The sequence below is a fragment of the Rhineura floridana genome, chromosome 2 (genome assembly GCF_030035675.1).
Source record: "Rhineura floridana isolate rRhiFlo1 chromosome 2, rRhiFlo1.hap2, whole genome shotgun sequence".
Taxonomy (NCBI): Eukaryota; Metazoa; Chordata; class Lepidosauria; order Squamata; family Rhineuridae; genus Rhineura; species Rhineura floridana.
Window position 1 is genome coordinate 29,313,895 of NC_084481.1, and position 23,371 is coordinate 29,337,265.

The window sequence follows — 23,371 nt, forward strand, 5'->3', positions numbered from 1 at the left end:
TTCTGCAGCTTGTTCAGAATCTAGAGCAGGGAAACAGGTTCCGTAAACGTTTTCTGCCCTTTCGGATCTCGGCCATCATATGATGCGATGTTGAGATGCTTTGGATACTTTTCATTTTTTTGAAAAAATCCTGACCCGCGGATCACACTTTTTACCTTCTTTTTCTCTCCTGAGCTGCACTCAGGTTTCTACAGCTTGTTCAGAATCTAGAGCAGGGAAACAGGTTCCGTAAACTTTTTCTGCCCTTTCGGATCTCGGGCATCATATGACGCGAGTTTGAGACGCTTTGGATACTTTTCATTTTTTTGAAAAAATCCTGACCCGCGCGTCACAGTTTTTGCCTTCTTTTTCTCTCCTGAGCTGCACACAGGTTTCTGCAGCTTGTTCAGAATCTAGAGCAGGGAAACAGGTTCCGCAAACTTTTTCTGCCCTTTCGGATCTCGCGCACCATATGATGCGAGGTTGAGATGCTTTGGATACTTTTCATTTTTTTGAAAAAATCCTGACCCGCGGGTCACACTTTTTGCCTTCTTTTTCTCTCCTGAGCTGCACTCAGGTTTCTGCAGCTTGATCAGACAGTTTTTCCCTACTTTTTTTCTCCTGAGCTGCACTCAGGTTTCTGCAGCTTGTTCAGAATATAGAGCAGGGAAACAGGTTCCGCAAACTTTTTCTGCCCTTTCGGATCTTGGGCATCATATGACGTGAGGTTGAGACGCTTTCGATACTTTTCATATTTTTGAAAAAATCCTGACCCGCGGGTCAGTTTTTGTCTTCTTTATCTCTCCTGAGCTGCACTCAGGTTTCTGCAGCTTGTTCAGAATCTAGAGCAGGGAAACAGGTTCTGCAAACTTTTTCTGCCCTTTCGGATCTTGGGCATCATATGACGCGAGTTTGAGACGCTTTGGATACTTTTCATTTTTTTGAAAAAATCCTGACCCGCGGGTCACACTTTTTGCCTTCTTTTTCTCTCCTGAGCTGCACTCAGGTTTCTGCAGCTTGTTCAGAATCTAGAGCAGGGAAACAGGTTCCGTAAACTTTTTCTGCCCTTTCGGATCTCGGGCATCATATGACGCGAGTTTGAGACGCTTTGGATACTTTTCATTTTTTTGAAAAAATCCTGACCCGCGGGTCACAGTTTTTGCCTTCTTTTTGTCTCCTGAGCTGCACTCAGGTTTCTGCAGCTTGTTCACAATCTAGAGCAGGGAAACAGGTTCCGCAAACTTTTTCTGCCCTTTCGGATCTCGGGCATCATATGACGCAAGTTTGAGACGCTTTGGATACTTTTCATTTTTTTGAAACAATCCTGACCCGCGGGTCACAGTTTTTGCCTTCTTTTTCTCTCCTGAGCTGCACTCAGGTTTCTGCAGCTTGTTCAGAATCTAGAGCAGGGAAACAGGTTCCGCAAACTTTTTCTGCCCTTTTGGATTTCGGGCATCATATGACGTGAGTTTGAGACGCTTTCGATACTTTTCATTTTTTTGAAAAAATCCTGACCCGCGGGTCAGTTTTTGTCTTCTTTTTCTCTCCTGAGCTGCACTCAGGTTTCTGCAGCTTGTTCAGAATCTAGAGCAGGGAAACAGGTTCTGCAAACTTTTTCTGCCCTTTCGGATCTTGGGCATCATATGACGCGAGTTTGAGACGCTTTGGATACTTTTCATTTTTTTGAAAAAATCCTGACCCGCGCGTCACAATTTTTCTCTTCTTTTTCTCTCCTGAGCTGCACTCAGGTTTCTGCAGCTTGTTCAGAATCTAGAGCAGGGAAACAGGTTCCGTAAACGTTTTCTGCCCTTTCGGATCTCGGCCATCATATGATGCGATGTTGAGATGCTTTGGATACTTTTCATTTTTTTGAAAAAATCCTGACCCGCAGATCACACTTTTTACCTTCTTTTTCTCTCCTGAGCTGCACTCAGGTTTCTACAGCTTGTTCAGAATCTAGAGCAGGGAAACAGGTTCCGTAAACTTTTTCTGCCCTTTCGGATCTCGGGCATCATATGACGCGAGTTTGAGACGCTTTGGATACTTTTCATTTTTTTGAAAAAATCCTGACCCGCGCGTCACAATTTTTGCCTTCTTTTTCTCTCCTGAGCTGCACACAGGTTTCTGCAGCTTGTTCAGAATCTAGAGCAGGGAAACAGGTTCCGCAAACTTTTTCTGCCCTTTCGGATCTCGCGCACCATATGATGCGAGGTTGAGATGCTTTGGATACTTTTCATTTTTTTGAAAAAATCCTGACCCGCGGGTCACACTTTTTGCCTTCTTTTTCTCTCCTGAGCTGCACTCATGTTTCTGCAGCTTGTTCAGACAGTTTTTCCCTACTTTTTTTCTCCTGAGCTGCACTCAGGTTTCTGCAGCTTGTTCAGAATATAGAGCAGGGAAACAGGTTCCGCAAACTTTTTCTGCCCTTTCGGATCTTGGGCATCATATGACGTGAGTTTGAGACGCTTTCGATACTTTTCATTTTTTTGAAAAAATCCTGACCCGCGGGTCAGTTTTTGTCTTCTTTATCTCTCCTGAGCTGCACTCAGGTTTCTGCAGCTTGTTCAGAATCTAGAGCAGGGAAACAGGTTCTGCAAACTTTTTCTGCCCTTTCGGATCTTGGGCATCATATGACGCGAGTTTGAGACGCTTTGGATACTTTTCATTTTTTTGAAAAAATCCTGACCCGTGGGTCACACTTTTTGCCTTCTTTTTCTCTCCTGAGCTGCACTCAGGTTTCTGCAGCTTGTTCAGAATCTAGAGCAGGGAAACAGGTTCTGCAAACTTTTTCTGCCCTTTCGGATCTCGGGCATCATATGACGCGAGTTTGAGACGCTTTGGATACTTTTCATGTTTTTGAAAAAATCCTGACCCGCGGGTCACAGTTTTTGTCTTCTTTTTCTCTCCTGAGCTGCACTCAGGTTTCTGCAGCTTGTTCAGAATCTAGAGCAGGGAAACAGGTTCCGCAAACTTTTTCTGCCCTTTCGGATCTCGGGCACCATATGATGCGAGGTTGAGATGCTTTGGATACTTTTCATTTTTTTGAAAAAATCCTCACCCGCGGGTCACACTTTTTGCCTTCTTTTTCTCTCCTGAGCTGCACTCAGGTTTCTGCAGCTTGTTCAGAATCTAGAGCAGGGAAACAGGTCCCTTAAACTTTTTCTGCCCTTTCGGATCTCGGGCACCATATGACGGCAGTTTCAGATGCTTTGGATACTTTTCATTTTTTTGAAAAAATCCTGACCTGCGGGTCACACTTTTTGCCTTCTTTTTCTCTCCTGAGCTGCACTCAGGTTTCTGCAGCTTGTTCACACAGTTTTTCCCTACTTTTTCTCTCCTGAGCTGCACTCAGGTTTCTAGAGCTTGTTCAGAATCTAGAGCAGGGAAACAGGTTCCGTAAACTTTTTCTGCCCTTTCGGATCTCGGGCATCATATGACGCGAGTTTGATATGCTTTGGATACTTTTCATTTTTTTGAAAAAATCCTCACCCGCGGGTCACACTTTTTCCTTCTTTTTGTCTCCTGAGCTGCACTCAGGTTTCTGCAGCTTGTTCACAATCTACAGCAGGGAAACAGGTTCTGCAAACTTTTTCTGCCCTTTCGGATCTCGGGCATCATATGACGCGAGTTTGAGATGCTTTGGATACTTTTCATTTTTTTGAAAAAATCCTGACCTGCGGGTCACACTTTTCCCCTACTTTTTCTCTCCTGAGCTGCACTCAGGTTTCTGCAGCTTGTTCAGACAGTTTTTCCCTACTTTTTCTCTCCTGAGCTGCACTCAGGTTTCTGCAGCTTGTTCAGAATCTAGAGCAGGGAAACAGGTTCCACAAACTTTTTCTGCCCTTTCGGATCTCGGGCATCATATGACGCGAGTTTGAGATGCTTTGGATACTTTTCATTTTTTTGAAAAAATCCTGACCCGCGGGTCACACTTTTTGCCTTCTTTTTGTCTCCTGAGCTGCACTCAGGTTTCTGCAGCTTGTTCAGAATCTAGAGCAGGGAAACAGGTTCCGCAAACTTTTTCTGCCCTTTCGGATCTCGGGCATCATATGACGCGAGTTTGAGACGCTTTGGATACTTTTCATTTTTTGGAAAAAATCCTGACCCGCGGGTCACACTTTTTGCCTTCTTTTTCTCTCCTGAGCTGCACTCAGGTTTCTGCAGCTTGTTCAGACAGTTTTTCCCTACTTTTTCTCTCCTGAGCTGCACTCAGGTTTCTGCAGCTTATTCAGAATCTAGAGCAGGGAAACAGGTTCCGCAAATTTTTTCTGCCCTTTCGGATCTCGGGCATCACATGACGCGAGTTTGAGACGCTTTGGATACTTTTCATTTTTTTGAAAAAATCCTGACCCGCGGGTCACAGTTTTTGCCTTCTTTCTCTCTCCTGAGCTGCACTCAGGTTTCTGCAGCTTGTTCAGAATCTAGAGCAGGGAAACAGGTTCCGCAAACTTTTTCTGCCCTTTCGGATCTCGGGCATCATATGACGCGAGTTTGAGATGCTTTGGATACTTTTCATTTTTTTGAAAAAATCCTGACCCACGGGTCACAGTTTTTGCCTTCTTTTTCTCTCCTGAGCTGCACTCAGGTTTCTGCAGCTTGTTCAGAATCTAGAGCAGGGAAACAGGTTCCGCAAACTTTTTCTGCCCTTTCGGATCTCGCGCACCATATGATGCGACGTTGAGATGGTTTGGATCCTTTTCATTTTTTTGAAAAAATCCTGACCCGCGGGTCACACTTTTTGCCTTCTTTTTCTCTCCTGAGCTGCACTCAGGTTTCTGCAGCTTGTTCAGACAGTTTTTCCCTACTTTTTCTCTCCTGAGCTGCACTCAGGTTTCTGCAGCTTGTTCAGAATCTAGAGCAGGGAAACAGGTTCCGCAAATTTTTTGTGCCCTTTCGGATCTCGGGCATCACATGACGCGAGTTTGAGACACTTTGGATACTTTTCTTTTTTTGAAAAAATCCTGACCCGCAGGTCACAATTTTTGTATTCTTTTTCTCTCCTGAGCTGCACTCAGGTTTCTGCAGCTTGTTCAGAATCTAGAGCAGGCAAACAGGTTCCGTAAACGTTTTCTGCCCTTTTGGAACTCGGGCATCATATGATGCGATGTTGAGATGCTTTGGATACTTTTCATTTTTTTGAAAAAATCCTGACCCGTGGGTCAGAGTTTCTGCCTTCTTTTTCTCTCCTGAGCTGCACTCAGGTTTCTGCAGCTTGTTCAGAATCTAGAGCAGGGAAACAGGTTCTGCAAACTTTTTCTGCCCTTTCGGATCTCGGGCATCACATGATGCAAGTTTGAGACGCTTTGAATACTTTTCATTTTTGGAAAAAATCCTGACCCTCGCGTCACAGTTTTTGCCTTCTTTTTCTCTCCTGAGCTGCACTCAGGTTTCTGCAGCTTGTTCAGAATCTAGAGCAGGGAAACAGGTTCTGCAAACTTTTTCTGCCCTTTCGGATCTCGGGCATCATATGACGCGAGTTTGAGACGCTTTGGATACTTTTCATTTTTTTGAAAAAATCCTGACCCGCGGGTCACACTTTTTGCCTTCTTTTTCTCTCCTGAGCTGCACTCAGGTTTCTGCAGCTTGTTCACAATCTAGAGCAGGGAAACAGGTTCTGCAGACGTTTTCTGCCCTTTCGGATCTCGGGCATCATATGACACGAGTTTGAGACGCTTTGGATACTTTTCATTTTTTTGAAAAAATCCTGACCCGCGGGTCAGAGTTTTTGCCTTCTTTTTCTCTCCTGAGCTGCACTCAGGTTTCTGCAGCTTGTTCACAATCTAGAGCAGGGAAACAGGTTCTGCAGACGTTTTCTGCCCTTTCGGATCTCGGGCATCATATGACACGAGTTTGAGACGCTTTGGATACTTTTCATTTTTTTGAAAAAATCCTGACCCGCGGGTCACACTTTTTGCCTTCTTTTTCTCTCCTGAGCTGCACTCAGGTTTCTACAGCTTGTTCAGAATCTAGAGCAGGGAAACAGGTTCCGTAAACTTTTTCTGCCCTTTCGGATCTCGGGCATCATATGACGCGAGTTTGAGACGCTTTGGATACTTTTCATTTTTTTGAAAAAATCCTGACCCGCGCGTCACAGTTTTTGCCTTCTTTTTCTCTCCTGAGCTGCACTCAGGTTTCTGCAGCTTGTTCAGAATCTAGAGCAGGGAAACAGGTTCTGCAAACTTTTTCTGCCCTTTCGGATCTTGGGCATCATATGACGCGAGTTTGAGACGCTTTGGATACTTTTCATTTTTTTGAAAAAATCCTGACCCGCGGGTCACACTTTTTGCCTTCTTTTTCTCTCCTGAGCTGCACTCAGGTTTCTGCAGCTTGTTCAGAATCTAGAGCAGGGAAACAGGTTCTGCAAACTTTTTCTCCCCTTTCGGATCTCGGGCATCATATGACGCGAGTTTGAGACGCTTTGGATACTTTTCATGTTTTTGAAAATATCCTGACCCGCGGGTCACAGTTTTTGTCTTCTTTTTCTCTCCTGAGCTGCACTCAGGTTTCTGCAGCTTGTTCAGAATCTAGAGCAGGGAAACAGGTTCCGCAAACTTTTTCTGCCCTTTCGGATCTCGGGCACCATATGATGCGAGGTTGAGATGTTTTGGATACTTTTCATTTTTTTGAAAAAATACTGACCCGCGGGTCACACTTTTTGAATTGTTTTTCTCTCCTGAGCCGCACTCACGTTTCTGCAGCTTGTTCAGACAGTTTTTCCCTACTTTTTCTCTCCTGAGCTGCACTCAGGTTTCTGCAGCTTGTTCAGAATCTAGAGCAGGGAAACAGGTTCCGCAAATTTTTTGTGCCCTTTCGGATCTCGGGCATCACATGACGCGAGTTTGAGACACTTTGGATACTTTTCATTTTTTTGAAAAAATCCTGACCCGCGGGTCACAATTTTTGTATTCTTTTTCTCTCCTGAGCTGCACTCAGGTTTCTGCAGCTTGTTCAGAATCTAGAGCAGGGAAACAGGTTCCGTAAACGTTTTCTGCCCTTTTGGATCTCGGGCATCATATGATGCGATGTTGAGATGCTTTGGATACTTTTCATTTTTTTGAAAAAATCCTGACCCGCGGGTCACACTTTTTGCCTTCTTTTTCTCTCCTGAGATGCACTCAGGTTTCTACAGCTTGTTCAGAATCTAGAGCAGGGAAACAGGTTCCGTAAACTTTTTCTGCCCTTTCGGATCTCGGGCATCATATGACGCGAGTTTGAGACGCTTTGGATACTTTTCATTTTTTTGAAAAAATCCTGACCCGCGCGTCACAGTTTTTTCCTTCTTTTTCTCTCCTGAGCTGCACTCAGGTTTCTGCAGCTTGTTCAGAATCTAGAGCAGGGAAACAGGTTCCGCAAACTTTTTCTGCCCTTTCGGATCTCGCGCACCATATGATGCGAGGTTGAGATGCTTTGGATACTTTTCATTTTTTTGAAAAAATCCTGACCCGCGGGTCACACTTTTTGCCTTCTTTTTCTCTCCTGAGCTGCACTCAGGTTTCTGCAGCTTGTTCAGACAGTTTTTCCCTACTTTTTCTCTCCTGAGCTGCACTCAGGTTTCTGCAGCTTGTTCAGAATCTAGAGCAGAGAAACAGGTTCCGCAAACTTTTTCTGCCCTTTCGGATCTTGGGCATCATATGACGTGAGTTTGAGACGCTTTCGATACTTTTCATTTTTTTGAAAAAATCCTGACCCATGGGTCAGTTTTTGCCTTCTTTTTCTCTCCTGAGCTGCACTCAGGTTTCTGCAGCTTGTTCACAATCTAGAGCAGGGAAACAGGTTCTGCAGACGTTTTCTGCCCTTTCGGATCTCGGGCATCATATGACACGAGTTTGAGACGCTTTGGATACTTTTCATTTTTTTGAAAAAATCCTGACCCGCGGGTCACACTTTTTGCCTTCTTTTTCTCTCCTGAGCTGCACTCAGGTTTCTACAGCTTGTTCAGAATCTAGAGCAGGGAAACAGGTTCCGTAAACTTTTTCTGCCCTTTCGGATCTCGGGCATCATATGACGCGAGTTTGAGACGCTTTGGATACTTTTCATTTTTTTGAAAAAATCCTGACCCGCGCGTCACAGTTTTTGCCTTCTTTTTCTCTCCTGAGCTGCACTCAGGTTTCTGCAGCTTGTTCAGAATCTAGAGCAGGGAAACAGGTTCTGCAAACTTTTTCTGCCCTTTCGGATCTTGGGCATCATATGACGCGAGTTTGAGACGCTTTGGATACTTTTCATTTTTTTGAAAAAATCCTGACCCGCGGGTCACACTTTTTGCCTTCTTTTTCTCTCCTGAGCTGCACTCAGGTTTCTGCAGCTTGTTCAGAATCTAGAGCAGGGAAACAGGTTCTGCAAACTTTTTCTCCCCTTTCGGATCTCGGGCATCATATGACGCGAGTTTGAGACGCTTTGGATACTTTTCATGTTTTTGAAAATATCCTGACCCGCGGGTCACAGTTTTTGTCTTCTTTTTCTCTCCTGAGCTGCACTCAGGTTTCTGCAGCTTGTTCAGAATCTAGAGCAGGGAAACAGGTTCCGCAAACTTTTTCTGCCCTTTCGGATCTCGGGCACCATATGATGCGAGGTTGAGATGTTTTGGATACTTTTCATTTTTTTGAAAAAATCCTGACCCGCGGGTCACACTTTTTGCCTTCTTTTTCTCTCCTGAGCCGCACTCACGTTTCTGCAGCTTGTTCAGACAGTTTTTCCCTACTTTTTCTCTCCTGAGCTGCACTCAGGTTTCTGCAGCTTGTTCAGAATCTAGAGCAGGGAAACAGGTTCCGCAAATTTTTTGTGCCCTTTCGGATCTCGGGCATCACATGACGCGAGTTTGAGACACTTTGGATACTTTTCATTTTTTTGAAAAAATCCTGACCCGCGGGTCACAATTTTTGTATTCTTTTTCTCTCCTGAGCTGCACTCAGGTTTCTGCAGCTTGTTCAGAATCTAGAGCAGGGAAACAGGTTCCGTAAACGTTTTCTGCCCTTTTGGATCTCGGGCATCATATGATGCGATGTTGAGATGCTTTGGATACTTTTCATTTTTTTGAAAAAATCCTGACCCGCGGGTCACACTTTTTGCCTTCTTTTTCTCTCCTGAGCTGCACTCAGGTTTCTACAGCTTGTTCAGAATCTAGAGCAGGGAAACAGGTTCCGTAAACTTTTTCTGCCCTTTCGGATCTCGGGCATCATATGACGCGAGTTTGAGACGCTTTGGATACTTTTCATTTTTTTGAAAAAATCCTGACCCGCGCGTCACAGTTTTTTCCTTCTTTTTCTCTCCTGAGCTGCACTCAGGTTTCTGCAGCTTGTTCAGAATCTAGAGCAGGGAAACAGGTTCCGCAAACTTTTTCTGCCCTTTCGGATCTCGCGCACCATATGATGCGAGGTTGAGATGCTTTGGATACTTTTCATTTTTTTGAAAAAATCCTGACCCGCGGGTCACACTTTTTGCCTTCTTTTTCTCTCCTGAGCTGCACTCAGGTTTCTGCAGCTTGTTCAGACAGTTTTTCCCTACTTTTTCTCTCCTGAGCTGCACTCAGGTTTCTGCAGCTTGTTCAGAATCTAGAGCAGAGAAACAGGTTCCGCAAACTTTTTCTGCCCTTTCGGATCTTGGGCATCATATGACGTGAGTTTGAGACGCTTTCGATACTTTTCATTTTTTTGAAAAAATCCTGACCCATGGGTCAGTTTTTGCCTTCTTTTTCTCTCCTGAGCTGCACTCAGGTTTCTGCAGCTTGTTCACAATCTAGAGCAGGGAAACAGGTTCTGCAGACGTTTTCTGCCCTTTCGGATCTCGGGCATCATATGACACGAGTTTGAGACGCTTTGGATACTTTTCATTTTTTTGAAAAAATCCTGACCCGCGGGTCACACTTTTTGCCTTCTTTTTCTCTCCTGAGCTGCACTCAGGTTTCTACAGCTTGTTCAGAATCTAGAGCAGGGAAACAGGTTCCGTAAACTTTTTCTGCCCTTTCGGATCTCGGGCATCATATGACGCGAGTTTGAGACGCTTTGGATACTTTTCATTTTTTTGAAAAAATCCTGACCCGCGCGTCACAGTTTTTGCCTTCTTTTTCTCTCCTGAGCTGCACTCAGGTTTCTGCAGCTTGTTCAGAATCTAGAGCAGGGAAACAGGTTCTGCAAACTTTTTCTGCCCTTTCGGATCTTGGGCATCATATGACGCGAGTTTGAGACGCTTTGGATACTTTTCATTTTTTTGAAAAAATCCTGACCCGCGGGTCACACTTTTTGCCTTCTTTTTCTCTCCTGAGCTGCACTCAGGTTTCTGCAGCTTGTTCAGAATCTAGAGCAGGGAAACAGGTTCTGCAAACTTTTTCTCCCCTTTCGGATCTCGGGCATCATATGACGCGAGTTTGAGACGCTTTGGATACTTTTCATGTTTTTGAAAATATCCTGACCCGCGGGTCACAGTTTTTGTCTTCTTTTTCTCTCCTGAGCTGCACTCAGGTTTCTGCAGCTTGTTCAGAATCTAGAGCAGGGAAACAGGTTCCGCAAACTTTTTCTGCCCTTTCGGATCTCGGGCACCATATGATGCGAGGTTGAGATGTTTTGGATACTTTTCATTTTTTTGAAAAAATCCTGACCCGCGGGTCACACTTTTTGCCTTCTTTTTCTCTCCTGAGCCGCACTCACGTTTCTGCAGCTTGTTCAGACAGTTTTTCCCTACTTTTTCTCTCCTGAGCTGCACTCAGGTTTCTGCAGCTTGTTCAGAATCTAGAGCAGGGAAACAGGTTCCGCAAATTTTTTGTGCCCTTTCGGATCTCGGGCATCACATGACGCGAGTTTGAGACACTTTGGATACTTTTCATTTTTTTGAAAAAATCCTGACCCGCGGGTCACAATTTTTGTATTCTTTTTCTCTCCTGAGCTGCACTCAGGTTTCTGCAGCTTGTTCAGAATCTAGAGCAGGGAAACAGGTTCCGTAAACGTTTTCTGCCCTTTTGGATCTCGGGCATCATATGATGCGATGTTGAGATGCTTTGGATACTTTTCATTTTTTTGAAAAAATCCTGACCCGCGGGTCACACTTTTTGCCTTCTTTTTCTCTCCTGAGCTGCACTCAGGTTTCTACAGCTTGTTCAGAATCTAGAGCAGGGAAACAGGTTCCGTAAACTTTTTCTGCCCTTTCGGATCTCGGGCATCATATGACGCGAGTTTGAGACGCTTTGGATACTTTTCATTTTTTTGAAAAAATCCTGACCCGCGCGTCACAGTTTTTTCCTTCTTTTTCTCTCCTGAGCTGCACTCAGGTTTCTGCAGCTTGTTCAGAATCTAGAGCAGGGAAACAGGTTCCGCAAACTTTTTCTGCCCTTTCGGATCTCGCGCACCATATGATGCGAGGTTGAGATGCTTTGGATACTTTTCATTTTTTTGAAAAAATCCTGACCCGCGGGTCACACTTTTTGCCTTCTTTTTCTCTCCTGAGCTGCACTCAGGTTTCTGCAGCTTGTTCAGACAGTTTTTCCCTACTTTTTCTCTCCTGAGCTGCACTCAGGTTTCTGCAGCTTGTTCAGAATCTAGAGCAGAGAAACAGGTTCCGCAAACTTTTTCTGCCCTTTCGGATCTTGGGCATCATATGACGTGAGTTTGAGACGCTTTCGATACTTTTCATTTTTTTGAAAAAATCCTGACCCATGGGTCAGTTTTTGCCTTCTTTTTCTCTCCTGAGCTGCACTCAGGTTTCTGCAGCTTGTTCACAATCTAGAGCAGGGAAACAGGTTCTGCAGACGTTTTCTGCCCTTTCGGATCTCGGGCATCATATGACACGAGTTTGAGACGCTTTGGATACTTTTCATTTTTTTGAAAAAATCCTGACCCGCGGGTCACACTTTTTGCCTTCTTTTTCTCTCCTGAGCTGCACTCAGGTTTCTACAGCTTGTTCAGAATCTAGAGCAGGGAAACAGGTTCCGTAAACTTTTTCTGCCCTTTCGGATCTCGGGCATCATATGACGCGAGTTTGAGACGCTTTGGATACTTTTCATTTTTTTGAAAAAATCCTGACCCGCGCGTCACAGTTTTTGCCTTCTTTTTCTCTCCTGAGCTGCACTCAGGTTTCTGCAGCTTGTTCAGAATCTAGAGCAGGGAAACAGGTTCTGCAAACTTTTTCTGCCCTTTCGGATCTTGGGCATCATATGACGCGAGTTTGAGACGCTTTGGATACTTTTCATTTTTTTGAAAAAATCCTGACCCGCGGGTCACACTTTTTGCCTTCTTTTTCTCTCCTGAGCTGCACTCAGGTTTCTGCAGCTTGTTCAGAATCTAGAGCAGGGAAACAGGTTCTGCAAACTTTTTCTCCCCTTTCGGATCTCGGGCATCATATGACGCGAGTTTGAGACGCTTTGGATACTTTTCATGTTTTTGAAAATATCCTGACCCGCGGGTCACAGTTTTTGTCTTCTTTTTCTCTCCTGAGCTGCACTCAGGTTTCTGCAGCTTGTTCAGAATCTAGAGCAGGGAAACAGGTTCCGCAAACTTTTTCTGCCCTTTCGGATCTCGGGCACCATATGATGCGAGGTTGAGATGTTTTGGATACTTTTCATTTTTTTGAAAAAATCCTGACCCGCGGGTCACACTTTTTGCCTTCTTTTTCTCTCCTGAGCCGCACTCACGTTTCTGCAGCTTGTTCAGACAGTTTTTCCCTACTTTTTCTCTCCTGAGCTGCACTCAGGTTTCTGCAGCTTGTTCAGAATCTAGAGCAGGGAAACAGGTTCCGCAAATTTTTTGTGCCCTTTCGGATCTCGGGCATCACATGACGCGAGTTTGAGACACTTTGGATACTTTTCATTTTTTTGAAAAAATCCTGACCCGCGGGTCACAATTTTTGTATTCTTTTTCTCTCCTGAGCTGCACTCAGGTTTCTGCAGCTTGTTCAGAATCTAGAGCAGGGAAACAGGTTCCGTAAACGTTTTCTGCCCTTTGGGATCTCGGGCATCATATGATGCGATGTTGAGATGCTTTGGATACTTTTCATTTTTTTGAAAAAATCCTGACCCGCGGGTCACACTTTTTGCCTTCTTTTTCTCTCCTGAGCTGCACTCAGGTTTCTACAGCTTGTTCAGAATCTAGAGCAGGGAAACAGGTTCCGTAAACTTTTTCTGCCCTTTCGGATCTCGGGCATCATATGACGCGAGTTTGAGACGCTTTGGATACTTTTCATTTTTTTGAAAAAATCCTGACCCGCGCGTCACAGTTTTTTCCTTCTTTTTCTCTCCTGAGCTGCACTCAGGTTTCTGCAGCTTGTTCAGAATCTAGAGCAGGGAAACAGGTTCCGCAAACTTTTTCTGCCCTTTCGGATCTCGCGCACCATATGATGCGAGGTTGAGATGCTTTGGATACTTTTCATTTTTTTGAAAAAATCCTGACCCGCGGGTCACACTTTTTGCCTTCTTTTTCTCTCCTGAGCTGCACTCAGGTTTCTGCAGCTTGTTCACAATCTAGAGCAGGGAAACAGGTTCTGCAGACGTTTTCTGCCCTTTCGGATCTCGGGCATCATATGACACGAGTTTGAGACGCTTTGGATACTTTTCATTTTTTTGAAAAAATCCTGACCCGCGGGTCAGAGTTTTTGCCTTCTTTTTCTCTCCTGAGCTGCACTCAGGTTTCTGCAGCTTGTTCACAATCTAGAGCAGGGAAACAGGTTCTGCAGACGTTTTCTGCCCTTTCGGATCTCGGGCATCATATGACACGAGTTTGAGACACTTTGGATACTTTTCATTTTTTTGAAAAAATCCTGACCCGCGCGTCACAGTTTTTTCCTTCTTTTTCTCTCCTGAGCTGCACTCAGGTTTCTGCAGCTTGTTCAGAATCTAGAGCAGGGAAACAGGTTCCGCAAACTTTTTCTGCCCTTTCGGATCTCGCGCACCATATGATGCGAGGTTGAGATGCTTTGGATACTTTTCATTTTTTTGAAAAAATCCTGACCCGCGGGTCACACTTTTTGCCTTCTTTTTCTCTCCTGAGCTGCACTCAGGTTTCTGCAGCTTGTTCAGACAGTTTTTCCCTACTTTTTCTCTCCTGAGCTGCACTCAGGTTTCTGCAGCTTGTTCAGAATCTAGAGCAGAGAAACAGGTTCCGCAAACTTTTTCTGCCCTTTCGGATCTTGGGCATCATATGACGTGAGTTTGAGACGCTTTCGATACTTTTCATTTTTTTGAAAAAATCCTGACCCATGGGTCAGTTTTTGCCTTCTTTTTCTCTCCTGAGCTGCACTCAGGTTTCTGCAGCTTGTTCACAATCTAGAGCAGGGAAACAGGTTCTGCAGACGTTTTCTGCCCTTTCGGATCTCGGGCATCATATGACACGAGTTTGAGACGCTTTGGATCCTTTTCATTTTTTTGAAAAAATCCTGACCCGCGGGTCACACTTTTTGCCTTCTTTTTCTCTCCTGAGCTGCACTCAGGTTTCTACAGCTTGTTCAGAATCTAGAGCAGGGAAACAGGTTCCGTAAACTTTTTCTGCCCTTTCGGATCTCGGGCATCATATGACGCGAGTTTGAGACGCTTTGGATACTTTTCATTTTTTTGAAAAAATCCTGACCCGCGCGTCACAGTTTTTGCCTTCTTTTTCTCTCCTGAGCTGCACTCAGGTTTCTGCAGCTTGTTCAGAATCTAGAGCAGGGAAACAGGTTCTGCAAACTTTTTCTGCCCTTTCGGATCTTGGGCATCATATGACGCGAGTTTGAGACGCTTTGGATACTTTTCATTTTTTTGAAAAAATCCTGACCCGCGGGTCACACTTTTTGCCTTCTTTTTCTCTCCTGAGCTGCACTCAGGTTTCTGCAGCTTGTTCAGAATCTAGAGCAGGGAAACAGGTTCTGCAAACTTTTTCTCCCCTTTCGGATCTCGGGCATCATATGACGCGAGTTTGAGACGCTTTGGATACTTTTCATGTTTTTGAAAATATCCTGACCCGCGGGTCACAGTTTTTGTCTTCTTTTTCTCTCCTGAGCTGCACTCAGGTTTCTGCAGCTTGTTCAGAATCTAGAGCAGGGAAACAGGTTCCGCAAACTTTTTCTGCCCTTTCGGATCTCGGGCACCATATGATGCGAGGTTGAGATGTTTTGGATACTTTTCATTTTTTTGAAAAAATCCTGACCCGCGGGTCACACTTTTTGCCTTCTTTTTCTCTCCTGAGCCGCACTCACGTTTCTGCAGCTTGTTCAGACAGTTTTTCCCTACTTTTTCTCTCCTGAGCTGCACTCAGGTTTCTGCAGCTTGTTCAGAATCTAGAGCAGGGAAACAGGTTCCGCAAATTTTTTGTGCCCTTTCGGATCTCGGGCATCACATGACGCGAGTTTGAGACACTTTGGATACTTTTCATTTTTTTGAAAAAATCCTGACCCGCGGGTCACAATTTTTGTATTCTTTTTCTCTCCTGAGCTGCACTCAGGTTTCTGCAGCTTGTTCAGAATCTAGAGCAGGGAAACAGGTTCCGTAAACGTTTTCTGCCCTTTTGGATCTCGGGCATCATATGATGCGATGTTGAGATGCTTTGGATACTTTTCATTTTTTTGAAAAAATCCTGACCCGCGGGTCACACTTTTTGCCTTCTTTTTCTCTCCTGAGCTGCACTCAGGTTTCTACAGCTTGTTCAGAATCTAGAGCAGGGAAACAGGTTCCGTAAACTTTTTCTGCCCTTTCGGATCTCGGGCATCATATGACGCGAGTTTGAGACGCTTTGGATACTTTTCATTTTTTTGAAAAAATCCTGACCCGCGCGTCACAGTTTTTTCCTTCTTTTTCTCTCCTGAGCTGCACTCAGGTTTCTGCAGCTTGTTCAGAATCTAGAGCAGGGAAACAGGTTCCGCAAACTTTTTCTGCCCTTTCGGATCTCGCGCACCATATGATGCGAGGTTGAGATGCTTTGGATACTTTTCATTTTTTTGAAAAAATCCTGACCCGCGGGTCACACTTTTTGCCTTCTTTTTCTCTCCTGAGCTGCACTCAGGTTTCTGCAGCTTGTTCAGAATCTAGAGCAGGGAAACAGGTTCCGCAAACTTTTTCTGCCCTTTCGGATCTCGGGCACCATATGATGCGAGGTTGAGATGTTTTGGATACTTTTCATTTTTTTGAAAAAATCCTGACCCGCGGGTCACACTTTTTGCCTTCTTTTTCTCTCCTGAGCTGCACTCAGGTTTCTGCAGCTTGTTCAGACAGTTTTTCCCTACTTTTTCTCTCCTGAGCTGCACTCAGGTTTCTGCAGCTTGTTCAGAATCTAGAGCAGAGAAACAGGTTCCGCAGACGTTTTCTGCCCTTTCGGATCTCGGGCATCATATGACACGAGTTTGAGACGCTTTGGATACTTTTCATTTTTTTGAAAAAATCCTGACCCGCGGGTCACACTTTTTGCCTTCTTTTTCTCTCCTGAGCTGCACTCAGGTTTCTACAGCTTGTTCAGAATCTAGAGCAGGGAAACAGGTTCCGTAAACTTTTTCTGCCCTTTCGGATCTCGGGCATCATATGACGCGAGTTTGAGACGCTTTGGATACTTTTCATTTTTTTGAAAAAATCCTGACCCGCGCGTCACAGTTTTTGCCTTCTTTTTCTCTCCTGAGCTGCACTCAGGTTTCTGCAGCTTGTTCAGAATCTAGAGCAGGGAAACAGGTTCCGCAAACTTTTTCTGCCCTTTCGGATCTTGGGCATCATATGACGCGAGTTTGAGACGCTTTGGATACTTTTCATTTTTTTGAAAAAATCCTGACCCGCGGGTCACACTTTTTGCCTTCTTTTTCTCTCCTGAGCTGCACTCAGGTTTCTGCAGCTTGTTCAGAATCTAGAGCAGGGAAACAGGTTCTGCAAACTTTTTCTCCCCTTTCGGATCTCGGGCATCATATGACGCGAGTTTGAGACGCTTTGGATACTTTTCATGTTTTTGAAAATATCCTGACCCGCGGGTCACAGTTTTTGTCTTCTTTTTCTCTCCTGAGCTGCACTCAGGTTTCTGCAGCTTGTTCAGAATCTAGAGCAGGGAAACAGGTTCCGCAAACTTTTTCTGCCCTTTCGGATCTCGGGCACCATATGATGCGAGGTTGAGATGTTTTGGATACTTTTCATTTTTTTGAAAAAATCCTGACCCGCGGGTCACACTTTTTGCCTTCTTTTTCTCTCCTGAGCCGCACTCACGTTTCTGCAGCTTGTTCAGACAGTTTTTCCCTACTTTTTCTCTCCTGAGCTGCACTCAGGTTTCTGCAGCTTGTTCAGAATCTAGAGCAGGGAAACAGGTTCCGCAAATTTTTTGTGCCCTTTCGGATCTCGGGCATCACATGACGCGAGTTTGAGACACTTTGGATACTTTTCATTTTTTTGAAAAAATCCTGACCCGCGGGTCACAATTTTTGTATTCTTTTTCTCTCCTGAGCTGCACTCAGGTTTCTGCAGCTTGTTCAGAATCTAGAGCAGGGAAACAGGTTCCGTAAACGTTTTCTGTCCTTTTGGATCTCGGGCATCATATGATGCGATGTTGAGATGCTTTGGATACTTTTCATTTTTTTGAAAAAATCCTGACCCGCGGGTCACACTTTTTGCCTTCTTTTTCTCTCCTGAGCTGCACTCAGGTTTCTACAGCTTGTTCAGAATCTAGAGCAGGGAAACAGGTTCCGTAAACTTTTTCTGCCCTTTCGGATCTCGGGCATCATATGACGCGAGTTTGAGACGCTTTGGATACTTTTCATTTTTTTGAAAAAATCCTGACCCGCGCGTCACAGTTTTTTCCTTCTTTTTCTCTCCTGAGCTGCACTCAGGTTTCTGCATCTTGTTCAGAATCTAGAGCAGGGAAACAGGTTCCGCAAACTTTTTCTGCCCTTTCGGATCTCGCGCACCATATGATGCGAGGTTGAGATGCTTTGGATACTTTTCATTTTTTTGAAAAAATCCTGACCCGCGGGTCACACTTTTTGCCTTCTTTTTCTCTCCTGAGCTGCACTCAGGTTTCTGCAGCTTGTTCAGACAGTTTTTCCCTACTTTTTCTCTCCTGAGCTGCACTCAGGTTTCTGCAGCTTGTTCAGAATCTAGAGCAGAGAAACAGGTTCCGCAAACTTTTTCTGCCCTTTCGGATCTTGGGCATCATATGACGTGAGTTTGAGACGCTTTCGATACTTTTCATTTTTTTGAAAAAATCCTGACCCGTGGGTCAGTTTTTGCCTTCTTTTTCTCTCCTGAGCTGCACTCAGGTTTCTGCAGCTTGTTCACAATCTAGAGCAGGGAAACAGGTTCTGCAGACGTTTTCTGCCCTTTCGGATCTCGGGCATCATATGACACGAGTTTGAGACGCTTTGGATACTTTTCATTTTTTTGAAAAAATCCTGACCCGCGCGTCACAGTTTTTGCCTTCTTTTTCTCTCCTGAGCTGCACTCAGGTTTCTGCAGCTTGTTCAGAATCTAGAGCAGGGAAACAGGTTCTGCAAACTTTTTCTGCCCTTTCGGATCTTGGGCATCATATGACGCGAGTTTGAGACGCTTTGGATACTTTTCATTTTTTTGAAAAAATCCTGACCCGCGGGTCACACTTTTTGCCTTCTTTTTCTCTCCTGAGCTGCACTCAGGTTTCTGCAGCTTGTTCAGAATCTAGAGCAGGGAAACAGGTTCCGCAAACTTTTTCTGCCCTTTCGGATCTCGGGCACCATATGATGCGAGGTTGAGATGTTTTGGATACTTTTCATTTTTTTGAAAAAATCCTGACCCGCGGGTCACAGTTTTTGCCTTCTTTTTCTCTCCTGAGCCGCACTCACGTTTCTGCAGCTTGTTCAGACAGTTTTTCCCTACTTTTTCTCTCCTGAGCTGCACTCAGGTTTCTGCAGCTTGTTCAGAATCTAGAGCAGGGAAACAGGTTCCGCAAATTTTTTGTGCCCTTTCGGATCTCGGGCATCACATGACGCGAGTTTGAGACACTTTGGATACTTTTCATTTTTTTGAAAAAATCCTGACCCGCGGGTCACAATTTTTGTATTCTTTTTCTCTCCTGAGCTGCACTCAGGTTTCTGCAGCTTGTTCAGAATCTAGAGCAGGGAAACAGGTTCTGCAAACTTTTTCTGCCCTTTCGGATCTTGGGCATCATATGACGCGAGTTTGAGACGCTTTGGATACTTTTCATTTTTTTGAAAAAATCCTGACCCGCGGGTCACACTTTTTGCCTTCTTTTTCTCTCCTGAGCTGCACTCAGGTTTCTGCAGCTTGTTCAGAATCTAGAGCAGGGAAACAGGTTCTGCAAACTTTTTCTGCCCTTTTGGATCTCGGGCATCATATGATGCCAGTTTCAGATGGTTTGGATACTTTTCATTTTTTTGAAAAAATCCTGACCCGCGGGTCACACTTTTTGCCTTCTTTTTCTCTCCTGAGCTGCACTCAGGTTTCTGCAGCTTGTTCAGACAGTTTTCCCCTACTTTTTCTCTCCTGAGCTGCACTCAGGTTTCTGCAGCTTGTTCAGAATCTAGAGCAGGGAAACAGGTTCCGCAAATTTTTTCTGCCCTTTCGGATCTCGGGCATCACATGACGCGAGTTTGAGACACTTTGGATCCTTTTCATTTTTTTGAAAAAATCCTGACCGTGGGTCACACTTTTTGTCTTCTTTTTCTCTCCTGAGCTGCACTCAGCTTTCTGCAGCTTGTTCAGAATCTAGAGCAGGGAAACAGGTCCCTTAAACTTTTTCTGCCCTTTCGGATCTCGGGCACCATATGACGGCAGTTTCAGATGCTTTGGATACTTTTCATCTTTTTGAAAAAATCCTGACCCGTCGGTCAGGGTTTATGCCTTCTTTTTCTCTCCTGAGCTGCACTCAGGTTTCTGCAGCTTGTTCAGAATCTAGAGCAGGGAAACAGGTTCTGCAAACTTTTTCTGCCCTTTCGGATCTCGGGCATCACATGATGCAAGTTTGAGACGCTTTGAATACTTTTCATTTTTGGAAAAAATCCTGACCCGCGCGTCACAGTTTTTGCCTTCTTTTTCTCTCCTGAGCTGCACTCAGGTTTCTGCAGCTTGTTCAGAATCTAGAGCAGGGAAACAGGTTCCGTAAACGTTTTCTGCCCTTTTGGAACTCGGGCATCATATGATGCGATGTTGAGATGCTTTGGATACTTTTCATTTTTTTGAAAAAATCCTGACCCGCGGGTCACACTTTTTGCCTTCTTTTTCTCTCCTGAGCTGCACTCAGGTTTCTACAGCTTGTTCAGAATCTAGAGCAGGGAAACAGGTTCCGTAAACTTTTTCTGCCCTTTCGGATCTCGGGCATCATATGACGCGAGTTTGAGACGCTTTGGATACTTTTCATTTTTTTGAAAAAATCCTGACCCGCGCGTCACAGTTTTTGCCTTCTTTTTCTCTCCTGAGCTGCACTCAGGTTTCTGCAGCTTGTTCAGAATCTAGAGCAGGGAAACAGGTTCTGCAAACTTTTTCTGCCCTTTTGGATCTTGGGCATCATATGACGCGAGTTTGAGACGCTTTGGATACTTTTCATTTTTTTGAAAAAATCCTGACCCGCGGGTCACACTTTTTGCCTTCTTTTTCTCTCCTGAGCTGCACTCAGGTTTCTGCAGCTTGTTCAGAATCTAGAGCAGGGAAACAGGTTCTGCAAACTTTTTCTGCCCTTTCGGATCTCGGGCATCATATGACGCGAGTTTGAGACGCTTTGGATACTTTTCATGTTTTTGAAAATATCCTGACCCGCGGGTCACAGTTTTTGTCTTCTTTTTCTCTCCTGAGCTGCACTCAGGTTTCTGCAGCTTGTTCAGAATCTAGAGCAGGGAAACAGGTTCCGCAAACTTTTTCTGCCCTTTCGGATCTCGGGCACCATATGATGCGAGGTTGAGATGTTTTGGATACTTTTCATTTTTTTGAAAAAATACTGACCCGCGGGTCACACTTTTTGCCTTCTTTTTCTCTCCTGAGCTGCACTCACGTTTCTGCAGCTTGTTCAGACAGTTTTTCCCTACTTTTTCTCTCCTGAGCTGCACTCAGGTTTCTGCAGCTTGTTCAGAATCTAGAGCAGGGAAACAGGTTCCGCAAATTTTTTGTGCCCTTTCGGATCTCGGGCATCACATGACGCGAGTTTGAGACACTTTGGATACTTTTCATTTTTTTGAAAAAATCCTGACCCGCGGGTCACAATTTTTGTATTCTTTTTCTCTCCTGAGCTGCACTCAGGTTTCTGCAGCTTGTTCACAATCTAGAGCAGGGAAACAGGTTCCGTAAACGTTTTCTGCCCTTTTGGATCTCGGGCATCATATGATGCGATGTTGAGATGCTTTGGATACTTTTCATTTTTTTGAAAAAATCCTGACCCGCGGGTCACACTTTTTGCCTTCTTTTTCTCTCCTGAGCTGCACTCAGGTTTCTACAGCTTGTTCAGAATCTAGAGCAGGGAAACAGGTTCCGTAAACTTTTTCTGCCCTTTCGGATCTCGGGCATCATATGACGCGAGTTTGAGACGCTTTGGATACTTTTCATTTTTTTGAAAAAATCCTGACCCGCGCGTCACAGTTTTTGCCTTCTTTTTCTCTCCTGAGCTGCACTCAGGTTTCTGCAGCTTGTTCAGAATCTAGAGCAGGGAAACAGGTTCCGCAAACTTTTTCTGCCCTTTCGGATCTCGCGCACCATATGATGCGAGGTTGAGATGCTTTGGATACTTTTCATTTTTTTGAAAAAATCCTGACCCGCGGGTCACACTTTTTGCCTTCTTTTTCTCTCCTGAGCTGCACTCAGGTTTCTGCAGCTTGTTCAGACAGTTTTTCCCTACTTTTTCTCTCCTGAGCTGCACTCAGGTTTCTGCAGCTTGTTCAGAATCTAGAGCAGGGAAACAGGTTCCGCAAATTTTTTCTGCCCTTTCGGATCTCGGGCATCACATGACGCGAGTTTGAGACACTTTGGATCCTTTTCATTTTTTTGAAAAAATCCTGACCGTGGGTCACACTTTTTGTCTTCTTTTTCTCTCCTGAGCTGCACTCAGCTTTCTGCAGCTTGTTCAGAATCTAGAGCAGGGAAACAGGTCCCTTAAACTTTTTCTGCCCTTTCGGATCTCGGGCACCATATGACGGCAGTTTCAGATGCTTTGGATACTTTTCATCTTTTTGAAAAAATCCTGACCCGCGGGTCACAGTTTTTGTCTTCTTTATTTCTCCTGAGCTGCACTCAGGTTTCTGCAGCTTGTTCAGAATCTAGAGCAGGGAAACAGGTTCCGTAAACTTTTTCTGCCCTTTCGGATCTCGGGCATCATATGACGCGAGTTTGAGACGCTTTGGATACTTTTCATTTTTTTGAAAAAATCCTGACCCGTGGGTCAGAGTTTCTGCCTTCTTTTTCTCTCCTGAGCTGCACTCAGGTTTCTGCAGCTTGTTCAGAATCTAGAGCAGGGAAACAGGTTCTGCAAACTTTTTCTGCCCTTTCGGATCTCGGGCATCACATGATGCAAGTTTGAGACGCTTTGAATACTTTTCATTTTTGGAAAAAATCCTGACCCGCGCGTCACAGTTTTTGCCTTCTTTTTCTCTCCTGAGCTGCACTCAGGTTTCTGCAGCTTGTTCAGAATCTAGAGCAGGGAAACAGGTTCTGCAAACTTTTTCTGCCCTTTCGGATCTCGGGCATCATATGACGCGAGTTTGAGACGCTTTGGATACTTTTCATTTTTTTGAAAAAATCCTGACCCGCGGGTCACACTTTTTGCCTTCTTTTTCTCTCCTGAGCTGCACTCAGGTTTCTGCAGCTTGTTCACAATCTAGAGCAGGGAAACAGGTTCTGCAGACGTTTTCTGCCCTTTCGGATCTCGGGCATCATATGACACGAGTTTGAGACGCTTTGGATACTTTTCATTTTTTTGAAAAAATCCTGACCCGCGGGTCAGAGTTTTTGCCTTCTTTTTCTCTCCTGAGCTGCACTCAGGTTTCTGCAGCTTGTTCAGAATCTAGAGCAGGGAAACAGGTTCTGCAAACTTTTTCTGCCCTTTCAGATCTCGGGCATCACATGATGCAAGTTTGAGACGCTTTGGATACTTTTCATTTTTTTGAAAAAATCCTGACCCGCGCATCAAAGTTTTTGCCTTCTTTTTCTCTCCTGAGCTGCACTCAGGTTTCTGCAGCTTGTTCAGAATCTAGAGCAGGGAAACAGGTTCCGCAAACTTTTTCTGCCCTTTCGGATCTCGGGCACCATATGATGCGAGGTTGAGATGCTTTGGATACTTTTCATTTTTTTGAAAAAATCCTGACCCGCGGGTCACACTTTTTGCCTTCTTTCTCTCTCCTGAGCTGCACTCAGGTTTCTGCAGCTTGTTCAGAATCTAGAGCAGGGAAACAGGTTCTGCAAACTTTTTCTGCCCTTTCGGATCTTGGGCATCATATGACGCGAGTTTGAGACGCTTTGGATACTTTTCATTTTTTTGAAAAAATCCTGACCAGCGGGTCACAG